The 13,266-nt window shown below is 33.4% G+C and overlaps 1 protein-coding gene across 9 annotated transcripts in view; it reads right to left on the minus strand.

Moving 5' to 3' along the window:
• Window positions 1-13,266, minus strand: part of CTNNA3 (catenin alpha 3) — a 1,779,313-nt gene that overhangs the window by 532,610 nt on the left and 1,233,437 nt on the right. The gene's annotated exons all lie outside the window — the stretch shown is intronic.

Raw genomic sequence — 13,266 nt, forward strand, 5'->3', positions numbered from 1 at the left:
ATCATCCAATATCTTATTTATAAAACTAATTTTCTTAGTTTAATTTTAAAGTAATAAGAATAAATTGTGTGAGTCATTATCTTGAATATATTTGGCATGACTTCATACTGTAAAACATTCTATAGCACAAAATGAATACTTTTGAAATATAAAATGATTTATTTATATAAAGGCCAGAAATGTTATAACTTTTTCATACTTTCATAATAATTTTGTAATTATTATGTTGTAATTATTTTGTAATTATTATGTAATTATTTTGTAATTATCTGTATCTCATGTATAGAGAGATACATAGCCACATGTAACAATCTGCTCTTGATAAAAGTAAGCACTTTTTCAAGATTAACAGATATATTCAAAAATGAACAAATCACAAATGTGTATTGATTATTTTTGATAAAGTGAACATATCTGTTTAACCATCACCCAGACACCTTTCATCTCAGACACCCTTCACATTCCCCTACAGTTATGGCTATACCTCCCCAAATCTAACTACTAAGCTAACTTTGGTCAATTTATTTATTTATTTATCTTTTGCTTTTTTGGATCACACCTGTGGCATATGGAAGTTCTCAGGCTTGAGGTCAAATCACAGCTGCATCTGTTGGCTTACGCCACAGGCACAGCAACAATAGATCTGAGCTGCATCTGTGACCTACACTGCAGCTTGTGGCAACACCAGATCCTTAACCCACTAAGTGAGGCCAGGGATCGAACATGCATCTTCATGGATATTTGTTGGGTTCTTAATCTGCTGAGCCACCAGAGGGAATTCCAATACGGGCTAATTTTGGCTACATATGCACTTTATGTAAAAATAATCTAACTATGCCCTCTTCTGCATTAACCTTCTTTGACATAACACTATGTTTATGTCTATCCTATCTAACTGCAATTATCAATAATTATCCATTTTCATTCCTGTATAATTTTGTATGGTGTAGCTATATCACAATATATGAATCCATTCTATATTAAATAGATACTTGGGGCTTTTACTGTTTTGGAAGCTGGTATAAGAATTTCAGCAGTGGGGTGATATTATCTGACTATTAAAACTACTCTCTGTAGTTTAAGAGCATAACTCCAGATTCAGTATGGAGAATGGGCTAGTTGAGGGGGAGGGTAAGGGTGAAAAAAGGTAATAACTTCCCAATATTTGTATGGCATATTAGAAGCAAAAAGACATTAGCAGTGATAAAAACTTGAAGAATTCCAGATATAGTTGATATATTTTCAGTATATTTTTACCTTTTGCTGATGAATTAGAAATGTAAAATATTTTTTAAAAAGAGAGGCATTAAAGATAACTCCATTGTTTTGGGCAGAAGCAACTGGTAAAGAGTTATCTTTTACTGAGATGGGAAATGTGTGAGATGAAAAAGTTGATACATGGTTAAAACTTAAGAAAAAATTCACAAAATATGATTTAGCTATTAAAATAACTAGCCTATTTACTAAATCCATTCTTTAAGAGAAAAAATAAATTTTCTTACATAAAGTATTAGGAAAATAGTTATGTGCTTCCTTACCCATATTTTCTAAATTACTTCTATTAATGGGAAAAACTTATTTAGCCTCAGTGAAAGAAGCATGCTTAAAATTTAGAATATTAGTTTCTTAATATAAACAAAGAAAACATCACAATGTACCTCAAAGGACTTTTTTGTAACCTTTCTGATGAGAAGAATAAAAAAAAAATCAATATGTTAATTTTAGAATTCTAATGGGGTATTGGCTGCAATAAAAATCACAGTATACTTTCAAACTTTTAAATAAGGAATAACAGCAATTATTGAGTTCTTGTATAAGAAGTTACTGGTTATCCATTATTATAAAACCTGAGAATCACTTTGAGCATGAAAGACTTAGAGCTAATATATGAAAAAAAACTTTATCAATATTCATGAGTACAACACAAAGCCTTATTGCAATTGGAGAACAGACAATGATGTAATGAATGATAGATTAGATGAGTAGAGAAAGCAATCATTGCTAAAGCCAAAGTTTTCATAGCCAAAATTGTTTCTCACTCCAGGTAAACTTAAATCAGTACCTTCTAACTCCTTCTCATTTAAGAAAATGTACTTGAAGAGATATATAAAATTATGGGACATATGACATATTTGAGATCCTGCTTAAATATAAACCTTAGAATTTCATAAAAGCTTTTGTGGGGGACTTTGTGTAGTTCTCAAGTTGAAGAATAACCTGTATATCATTCCCTTTCAATTATTATGGAAACTAAAGCCAGTGAAATTCATTAAAAGTCTGTTAAAGCAATATGTTTGCTTCTTTCAGTTCTATATAAAAATAACAATTAACATTTGCATGGTGTATTATTGTTTACAAAGTTCTGCCACATACCTTAGCTCACTTGATTTTTGATTTTTAATCTTAGATTCAAAGGCACACTTTAAATAGCAATCATTATCTCTACGAAAATATAAGCATTGGCAGAGAATACAAATGTAACCAATGTGACATTTCTTTCTGTATTTAGATAAGAACTTCACAGTAGTTTGCAGCAAATATTAGTAGATATTTTCTTTTTAAAATAGAACTGTAGATCACTATAACAAGGATCTATAAATTTTAAAGAGGTGGCAATTAAAATTAGAAAATTCTTTTGCTCAGACAGAAGCCAAGCTAAAGGAAATAAATAGCAAATTAATGATGTACAAGAACAATTAAGTGATCTGGAAAATAGAATAATGGAAATCACCCAATCAGAACAGCAGATAGAAAGACGAAAGAAAGAAAGAAAGGAAGGAAGAAAGCAAGCAAGCAAGCAAGCAATAGATGAGACCTATGGGATAATACATGGCAAGCCATTCTATGCATAATAGTGATGTCAGGAGGAGAAGAAAGAGAAAAGGGGATCAAAAATGTATTTGAAGAAATTATGGCTGAAAACTTCTCAAACCTAAAAAGGAAACAAATATCCAGGTACAGAAAGCACAGAGGTCTGAAACAAGATAAACCCAGACAGACTTACATGAAGGCATATTACAATCAAAATGGCAAATGTTAACAAGAGATTTATAAACCAGCAAGAGAAAATAAAAAGGTAGCTACAAAGGAACACCCATAAAGCTATCAGTTGATTTCTCTTTCTCTACAGGGATACTGCAGGCAAGAAGGAAGTGGCAAGCTACAATCAAAGTCATGAAAGGGGAGATCCTACAACCCAGGACACTCTACCTGGCAAGATTATCATTTAGAATAGAATGAGATATAGAGGGAGTTCCCTTTGTGGTTCAGTGGTTAAAGAACCTGACTAGGATCCATGAGTATGTGGGTTTGATCCATAGCTTTGCTCAGTGGGTTAAGGCCTGGCATTGCCATGAGCTGTGGTATAGGTTGCAGATTCAGCTTGGATCCTGCATTGGTGTGGCTGTGGTGTAGGCCAGAAGCTGTACCTCTGAATACAGCACAACTGAGTCTATCCTAAAATAAATATTAAAAGGTGTTCTCTTCATAGAAAAGAAACAGGAATATACAGAAAAAATAGAGTTGGACAGTAAATCACTTAATCCAGTACATATATTTGAAACAGTTTGTGAAAATGATGATAACTACAATGAAAAGAAAAAGGATAAACATGAAGATGTCAGTGAAGACATCATAACCACAAAATATGGTGGGGGGGAGTAAGAAAATGTAGATTTTTTTTTTTTTTAGAATGTGTTTGAATCTACATAATTACCATTCGAAAGCAAGTAGACAGAGTAGTATGTTAACATGCTTGAAAAACAAGCTACCCACAAATCAAAAATATAAAGAAGATTCACAAAACCAAAAAGAAGAGAACACAAATAATACAAAAGGAAACCATCAAATCACAAAGGCAAAAAAAAAAAAAAGAAAAAGAAAGGAACAAAGGAGAAACATAAAATCAATGGGAAACTGAGGTTTAAAAGGTCAATAAATATATATCTATTAATAATCATCTTAAATGTCAAAGGACTAAATGCTCCAATCCAAAGACTAGAATGAAACATTGGATAGGAGAACCTATAATATGCTACCAAAAAGAGAGATACTTTAAGGCAAAGGACACACAGACTGAAAGTGAGGGGAGTGAAAAATATATCTCATGCAATGGAAATGACAAGAAAGTGAAGGTAGCAATACTCATCAGACACATTAGACTTAAAAAAAAAAAAAAAGACCAGGAGTTCCAGTTGTGGTACATTGGAAATGCACCTGACTAGTATCAATGAGGATGAGGGTTCAATCCCTGGTCTCATTAGTGGGTCAGGGATCTGACTTTTCCAGGTACTGGAGTGTAGGTCACAGACATGGCTCAGATGCTAGGTTGCTGTGTCTGTGGTGTAAACCAGCTGTTGTAGCTCCAATTCAAACTCAAGCCTGGAAACTTCCATATGCCACAAGTGTAGCTCTAAAAACTAAAATAATAAATAAATAAATAAATAAATAAATAAAAATTTAAAAGACCATAAAAAGATAAAGAAGATCAGAATATAATGATAAAAGGATCAATGCAAGAAGGGAATTTTAAAATTTGTTAACATGCATGCACCCAATATAGGAGCACTTAAATACATAAAACAAATGCTAACAGATATAAATGGATAAATTGATGGGAATACAATAATAGTAGGAGACTTTAACATACTGCTGACATCAATGCACAGATTTTCTTAGCAAAAAATCTAAATGAAACAATAGAATAGTTATACTTAATTGATATTTTTAGAACATTACATCACCCCCAAACAGAATACAGAATACACATTCTTTTCAGGGGCACATGTTACATTCTCTGATAGACCACACACTAGGAAACAAAATAAGCCTCAACAAATTTAAGTGGATAGAAATTATTTCAAGTATTTTTCTGACCACAATGGCATGAAACTAGAAATAAACCACACAAAGAAAAACTGGAAACAAAATTACATCACTAAACAACATGCCACTAAAAATAATAATAATGATAAATATAATAATGGATCAATGATGAAATAAAAGAGAAATTAAACAATGTTTTGAGACATGACAATGAAAACACAACCACACAAAATCTATGGGATGTAGCAAAAGCAGTCCTAACAGGAAAATTCATAGCAGTACAGGCCTTCCTCAAAAAACAAGGAAAGTCTTAAACAACTGCTTAAAGAATTAGTAAAAGAAGAACAAACCAAACCTAAAGTCAGTAGAAGGAAGAAAAATAATAAAAATTAGAAAGGAAATAAATGAAATAGAGATTAAAATAGAAAAAAATCAATAATACCAAAAGCTGTTTTTTTAAAAGGGTAAACAACATCAAGAAATCTCTCACCAGGCTGCCAAGAAAAGAAGAAAGAGGATCCAAAAGAGGAGAAATAATAACCAATATTACAGAAATACATAAAACTGTAAAAGAATACCATGAATAATTATAGGTCAACAAATTTGACAGTCTTGAAGAAAAGGACAAGTGTCTAGAAACATATACCCCACAAAAACTGAGTCAAAAAGAAAATAGATAATTTGAACATATTGATCACTGGAAATAAAATAAAATCTGTTAAAAGCAACAAACAAACTCCCTGTAAACCAAAGCCCAGGACCACATGGCTTCATTGGGGAATTCTCCCAAATATACAAGAAGAACTTATGCTATTCTTTTTCAAACTCTTCCAAAAGATTGAAGAGGAGGAAACATCCCCAAAGTCTTTCTTTGAAGCCACCACCACTTCGGTATCAACCTGATACCGAAACCAAAGACACTACCAAAAAAAAAAAAGAAAAGTACAGGCCATTACCTTTGATGAATGTAGAGGTAAAAAAAATCTCAAAAAATATTAGCAAACTGAATCCAACAATGTATAAAAAAACATCATACATTACAATCAAGTTGGATTCATTCCAGAGTCACAAGAAGGGTTTGACATATGTAAATCAATCAATGTCATGAATCATATCAACCAAAGAAATTATAAAAACCACATGATCATCTCAATAGATGCAGAAAAAGCATTTGACAAAATTCAACAAGAATTCATGATAAAATCTCTTACCAAAGTGAGTAAAGAGGGGACAAATCTCAACATGGAACTATTTATGACAAATCTACAGCCAACTTAATATTCAATGGTAGAAAGTTGAAAGCTTTCTGACTAAAATCTGAAACAAGAAAAGGATGCCTACTCTCATTACTTTTATTCAGCATAATATTGGAAGTCCTAGCTACAACAATCAGAAAAGGAAAAGAAATTAAAGGCATCCAAAGTGGAAGGGAAAAGATAAAATTGTAATTATATGCAGATAGCATGATACTATGTATAGAAAACCCTAAAGACTCCATAAAAAAACTACTACAGCTGATAAATTCAGCAAGGTAGAAGGATATAAGATTAACGTACAGAAATGTGTTCTGTTTCTGTACACTAACAATGAAATAATAGGGAAAGAAAAAAATCAATCCCTTTAAAATTGTATCAAAAAGAATACAAAAGTTAGTAATAAACCTGATCAAAAAGGGGAAAGACCTGGAGTTCCCATCGTGGTGCAGTGGTTAACGAATCCGACTAAGAACCTTGAGTTTGCGGGTTCGGTCCCTGGCCTTGCTCAGTGGGTTAAAGGATCCAGCGTTGCCGTGAGCTGTGGTGTAGGTTGCAGACACGGTTCGGATCCCCCATTGCTGTGGCTCTGGCATAGGCTGGTGGCTACAGCTCTGATTGGACCCCTAGCCTGGGAACCTCCATATGCCGCAGGAGCGGCCCAAGAAATGGCAAAAAAAAAAGACAAAAAAAAAAAGGGGAAAGACCAGAGTTCTCATTGTGGCTCCATGGTTAACAAACCCAACTAGCATCCAGGAGGATGGGGATTTGATCCCTGGCCTTGATTAGTGGGTTAAGGATCTGGAGTTGCTGTGGTTGTGATGTAGGCCAGCAGCTGTAGCTCTGATTTGACCCCTAGCCTGGGAACCTCCATATGCCACGAGTGCGCCCTAAAAAGACACACCGAAAAAAGCTGAAAGACCTATAGATTGAGAGCTATAAAACACTGATAAAGGAAAGTGAATATGAGTCAAAGAAATGGCAAGATATCCTATGCTTTTCAAGTGGAAGAGTTAATACTGTTAAAACAGCCATTCTACCTCAAGCAATCTACAGATGTAATGCAATCGCTATCAAATTACCCATGGCGTTTTTCACAGAACAAGAACAAATAATCCTAAAATTTATATGGAACCACAAAAGACCCTGAATTGTCAAAACGATCTTGAGAAAAAAAGAAAAACAAAGCTAAAGAAATCACATTTCCTGACCTCAAACTATACTACAGTTACAGTAATCAAAACAGCATGGTTCTGGCACAAAAACAGACACATAGATGAGTAGAACAGAATAGGTCCCATAAGTAAAATAAATAAAAATAAATTTAAAGTGGATTAAATATGTTTTTGTTTTGTTTTTTTAATGAATTTTATTACATTTATAGGTGTACAACAATCATCACAACCAAATTTTATAGCATTTCCATCCCGAACCCTCAGTGCATCCCCCCAGCCCCCAACCTGTCTCCTTTGGAAACCATGAGTTTCAAAGTCTGTGAGTCAGTATTTGTTCTGCAAAGTTTGTGTCCATCTTTAGATTCCACATGTAAGTGATAGCATTTGATGTTGGTGTCTCATTGTCTGATAGACCTCACTTAGCATGATAATTTCTAGGTCCATCCATGTTGCTGCAAGTCCCTTTATTTCTTTCCTTTAATTGGCTGAGTAATATCCCACCGTGTATATGTACCACCTCTTCTTTATCCACTCCTCTGTTGATGGACATTTAGGTTGTTCTATGTCTTGGCTATTGAAAACAGTGCTGCAATGAACATTGGAGTACATATGTCTTTGCGAGTCATGGCTCTCTCTGGATAGATGCCCAGGAGTGGGATTGCTGGATCAAATGGTAGTTCTATTTTTAGTTTTCTGAGGAATCTCCATACTGTATTCCACACTGGTTGCACCAATTTACAATACCACCAACAGTGCAATAGGGTTCCTTTTTCTCCACACCCTCTCCAGCACTTATTTGTAGACTTTATGATGATGGCCATTCTGGCTGGTGTAAGGTGGTACCTCATGGTGGTTTTGATTTGCATTTCTCTAATAATGAGTGATGTTGAACATCTTTTCATATGTTTTTTGGCCATCTGCATATCTTCTTTGGAGCATTGTCTGTTTAGATCTTCTGCCCGTTTTTGGATGGGGTTGTTCATTTTTTTTGGTATTGAGCTGTAGGAGGGGTTTATTAATTTTGGATATTAATCCCTTGTCAATCGCTTCATTTGCAAATATTTTCTCCCATTCTGTGGGTTTTCTTTTCATTTTGTTTAGAGTTTCCTTTGCTGTGCAGAAACTTTTAAGTTTAATTAAGTCCCATTTTTTTATTTTTGTCTTTATTGTCATTACTCTAAGAGGTGGATCTGAGAAGATGTAGCTGTTGTTTATGGAGGAGCATGATTGGCCTATGTTTTCCTCTAAGTTTTATAATATATGGTCTTATATCTAGGTATTTAATCTATTTTGAGTTTATTTTTGTGTATGGTGTTAGGAAGTGTTCTAATTTCATTCTTTTACATGTGGCTATCCAGTTTTCCCAGCAACACTTATTGAACAAGCTGTCTTTTCTCCAATGTATATTCTTGCCTCCTTTGTCATAGATTAGTTGACTGTTTGTGCATGGGTTTAATTCTGAGCTTTCTATCCTATTCCACTGACCTATATTTCTGTGTTTGTGCCAGTACCATGGGGTTTTGATGACTGTAGCTTTGTAGTCAGATTTCTTGTCTGAAGTCCAGGAGCCTGATTCCTCCAGCTCCATTTTTCTTTTTCAGGATATCTTTGGCTATTCTGGGTCTTTTGTGCTTCCAAACAAACTTTAAGATGTTTTGTTCCAGTTCTGTGCAAAATGTCCTTGGTAATTTGATAGAGATTGCATTGAATCTGTAGATTGCCTTGGGAGGTATAATCATTTTGATAATATTGACTTTTAAAGTGGATTAAATATCTGTGTCAAAACTGAACCAATAAAACTCCTAGAAGAGAACATAGTGAGTTCTAAATTTCTAGGGAAATTGATTATTCATTTTTTAGTTGCTCATATTAAGTAGGACCAAGGTTTACACTAGACATAGAAGATTAGTAGATGACATGAAAGGTGATGATAGAAGAGACAGATCTAGAACAAAACCAGATGAGAAATTTGTCTTAACTATTCTTGTATCAAGGTTTCATCAGTGTTACATTCATTTATTTAACAAATATTTATTTGATGTTTGCAATATGCTACCTATTGTTATTAGTGAAGAGATAATTAAGTTGTCAGAAGAATCACCAGATATTTACAGTGTCTGGCATCGAGTTGAATGTGTGTTGGGTGGGAGGGAAGGAGGAGTATGCTTAGGTTCACTGTAAGCTGGTGCATATCTATACTTTGGTTTAAGCCATCTATATGTTTTATTTTTTACAATAAGTTCTGTATTAAACAACACTTTCAGCTATCAGAATAAGATAAACATGAAACCCTTCCAAGGAAAAAGTTTATTGATGATTTAAATATCCTGCCAAGGAAGGAGCAGATTCCTAAATAGAGATCTATTCTTATTCTAGCTTGTAATCCCCTATAATTATCCCAAAGTGGTTACTTTTTACCAACCTCTTCTATTTACATATCTTCTTTCCTGAATAGAAACAACAATTAATGTTTTCCTACTACAATGTAAAAATCACTAAGGTCTATGGATGAGACTGAACCCAGTGATATTTTGAACTTTTGATGAGAAAACATGGAGAAAAAAACTAAACTTGATATAGCCCCATCTGGGGTGGGTTACTGAACTCTCACATGTGATATTTTTAAATGTGTAGAGAAGACCATCTTTGTGGGAGTTCCTGTCATGGCTCTGTGGTTAACGAATCCAACTAGGAACCATGAGGTTGCAGGTTCGATCCCTGGCCTTGCTCAGTGGGTTCACGATCCGGCGTTGCCGTGAGCTGTGGTGTAGGTTGCAGACGCGGCTTGGATCCTGAGTTGCTGTGGCTGTGGTGTAGGCCGGTGGCTACAGCTCCGATTGGACCCCTAGCCTGGGAACCTCCATATGCCATGAGTGTGGCCCTAGAAAAGACAAAAAAAAAAAAAAAAAAAAAAGAAGAAGACCATCTTTGTTACTGTCACTAGCTGTTTGAGGATTCTTGTCAACACAACTCAGCAACACTTACATATAAGTTTGGAGTTTATCATCAATTATAAAAAGAATGCAAGCATCATCATGAAACAAGAAGGGAGGACTTGAGGAGGGGCTCCTGAGACTTAGATAAGGAGAGACATTCTATTTTCCCCCCTTAGGGTGAGAATTGGTGAACATTTTTTTATATTTGGGTGAGGAAGCAGTGGTAGACAGGAAGTCAACACTTCATCTCTTGAGGTCAGAGAGAAACAATGATCAGAAAAGAACTTTTCTATTAGGAAGACCAAAATTAACAGGATCAGAGGTGTTACCACATTACGTGATAGTAGAGTAATTTGAAGATTCCAAGAAACGGCTAAAGGTAACCTGAAGGAAATATTAATTTTTTTAATATAGGCTTCCTTTTGCAAAATTTTTTTACTAATTTTGAACTTCTTGAAAATTATTGGTTATTAAATATATCCAAAGAAGCACAAAACCGAAAAAGTATATCTCTCCAGAAACTAATAGTTTTTTTTTCACATGTCACAAAAGAAAGACTTTTTTTTCACAACTTCTTCACTTAGTATAAAACCCTAACATGCATATTTCCTTAAGCATTCAATGACCTAACAGTTTCTCTAAGTTATCTTGGTTTGAAATTTTTAACTTGTAAGGTATGTGGATCTTCAACTTAGATCTGGCAAACTGTTTTACTATTAAAAAATGTGTAATGGTTCCAGTTATTGCCTATCCTCAAAAATAAGGATTCTTTTTGGACAATCTGGTTAGTATTGGTGTATTACTACCATTTTTATCTGCAGTTCTTTATTAATGAGATTAAAGACATTTTCAAAGGTTTATCTGACATACTTTCTCTTTTACAATCATTTTTCTTTTGGCATATCTTTTAAAAAATAATATGGTAGGCACTCTTTATATGTTTTAGGTAGCCAACTGTTTTACTATTTATATGCATTAACAACTTTCACTTTGTGACATGTCGTTTTATTCATGTATCTCTTGATAAACAGAATTTCTCCATTTTAATATAGTTGAATTTATCCTTTTTTTCATTTATAGGTCATGTATTTGGTTGAGGAAATCCTTTCCTACTCCAAGGTCATAGAGATACTTTTTTTTTCTTTTTCTTTCTTCCTTCCTTCCTTCCTTCCTCTATAGTCCTTATTTAGAACTTTAAATCATGTAAAATTAATTTTATGCAGTTTTTAAAATATACATCCAATTATATTTTAACATTTCTAGAATTATTTATTATAAACATTGTTCTTTCTTAAAATCCCTTTGGAAACCTCTATCATTTATTGTCTATATATATTTGCATCTCTATCTGGGTTCTCATTCCATTTCAATATCTATAGCCATATCTAATTTTATATATCTATATAATTTTACTACCACATTGCTAAATACTAAATACTACAGCTCTTGCTATCTGATAGGGTAAGTCTCTTCAACCTGTTGTTCTTCAAGAGTTTTTTAGATGGAGTTTACTGAATATGTGCTTTCATATAAAATTCTAGGATTAGTTCAAAGGAAAATTTCAGAATATTAATTAGAAATACTTTGAATTTGAAGTTCCCTTTGTGCCTCAGTGGTTAACAAAGCTGACTAGGATCCATGAAGATGTGGGTTTGACCTCTGGCCTCACTCAGTGAGTTAAGGATCTGGCATTTGCTGTAAGCTGTGGTGTAGGTCACAGAAGCTGCTTAGATCTCGTATTGCTGTGGCTGTGGTGTAGGCTGGCTTCTACAGCTTTATTTAGACTCTTAGCCTGGGAACTTCCATATGCTGTGAGTGTGGCCCTAAAAAGCCAAAAAGAAAAAAAAAAGAAATACTTTGAATTATGCATAAGTTTGGAGAAATTTTATATCTTTACAATATTAAATATTTAAATAAGTTAATATGATATGCTAATTTATTTTATTTAATGTCTCTACCAGCATTTCTTAGTCCCAAATATATATCAGAAAAATATCAAAACTGTGACTCATGATAAATACTTTGGAAGAAATAAAATTCAACACCCATGTTGAGCCCTTACCGTATTATAAAGTATTATACTAAGATGAAGGTATGCAGTTAAGGAAAAACATGTTTATTATGATGGTGTTATTCAGATGTGTTTTAATGCTGCAAATTTTTGCATATTATTTGTTTCTTTTCAAAATATTTCAGCCAAATTTGTTATCTAGTTTGTGTTTCATTTGATCTAGAAAATACTTACGCCAATATAGCCTCATTTCTGTACATTCTCATCAAGTCATAAAGAGAAAAACTTCAGCACAGATAAGAACTTTTAAAAATATCAATACATACACAATGCAGAACTTCAACTCAGCCAAGATTATGCAAATTACTAAGTAAAGCTAATGAACTGAAATCTAATATCAATCTGGAAATAACAGGCTAAACTAGAACTGGTTTTGAAATAAGCCCCAAATGGAAACTAGATCTCTGTTTGGAGAGAGTTTTCATTTCCAAAGCTATTTACTCCTTGTTTGAGTGAATCAACCAGAGAAATTCAATTTTGTCTCTATTTCAATAACTCATCTAGCTATATCTCACAGTTCTGGTCACTTTCAAACAGAATTCTGGAAGTGGTGAGATAAAACATCATGTTCCTATGACTTATTTAAATTTTATGGTTTGTACTTTTCCTGGGAATTGTGAAAATAAATGGATTTTTTTTATTGGCTAACTTTGATATTCCTAGCTCCTCCAATCAATTGTATATTTTTTTGTGTGTATGTCTGTATGTTTCATTCAGTACATTTTATTTATTCTTTCATTTATTTATTCACTTATTCATTCAAACATTGAGTTATTATTTTAAAAAATCAGCACTGGAGCTATGTGCATGTGAAATATAATCTTAGCCTCTGTGCTCAGATTTCACAATCATACAAATAGCATTATGTAATTCACCTATGTTGGCAGAAAATATTAAATATTGTCTAAGCGTATTTAAGTAACATTTGAGAAGCATGCCATGATCTTTTAATCTGGTAGTAAGTAACTCATGGAATAAATTGACTTCTACTAACAAATTCATTGATA

The sequence above is a fragment of the Sus scrofa genome, chromosome 14, assembly GCF_000003025.6.
Source record: "Sus scrofa isolate TJ Tabasco breed Duroc chromosome 14, Sscrofa11.1, whole genome shotgun sequence".
NCBI classification, from domain to species: Eukaryota; Metazoa; Chordata; class Mammalia; order Artiodactyla; family Suidae; genus Sus; species Sus scrofa.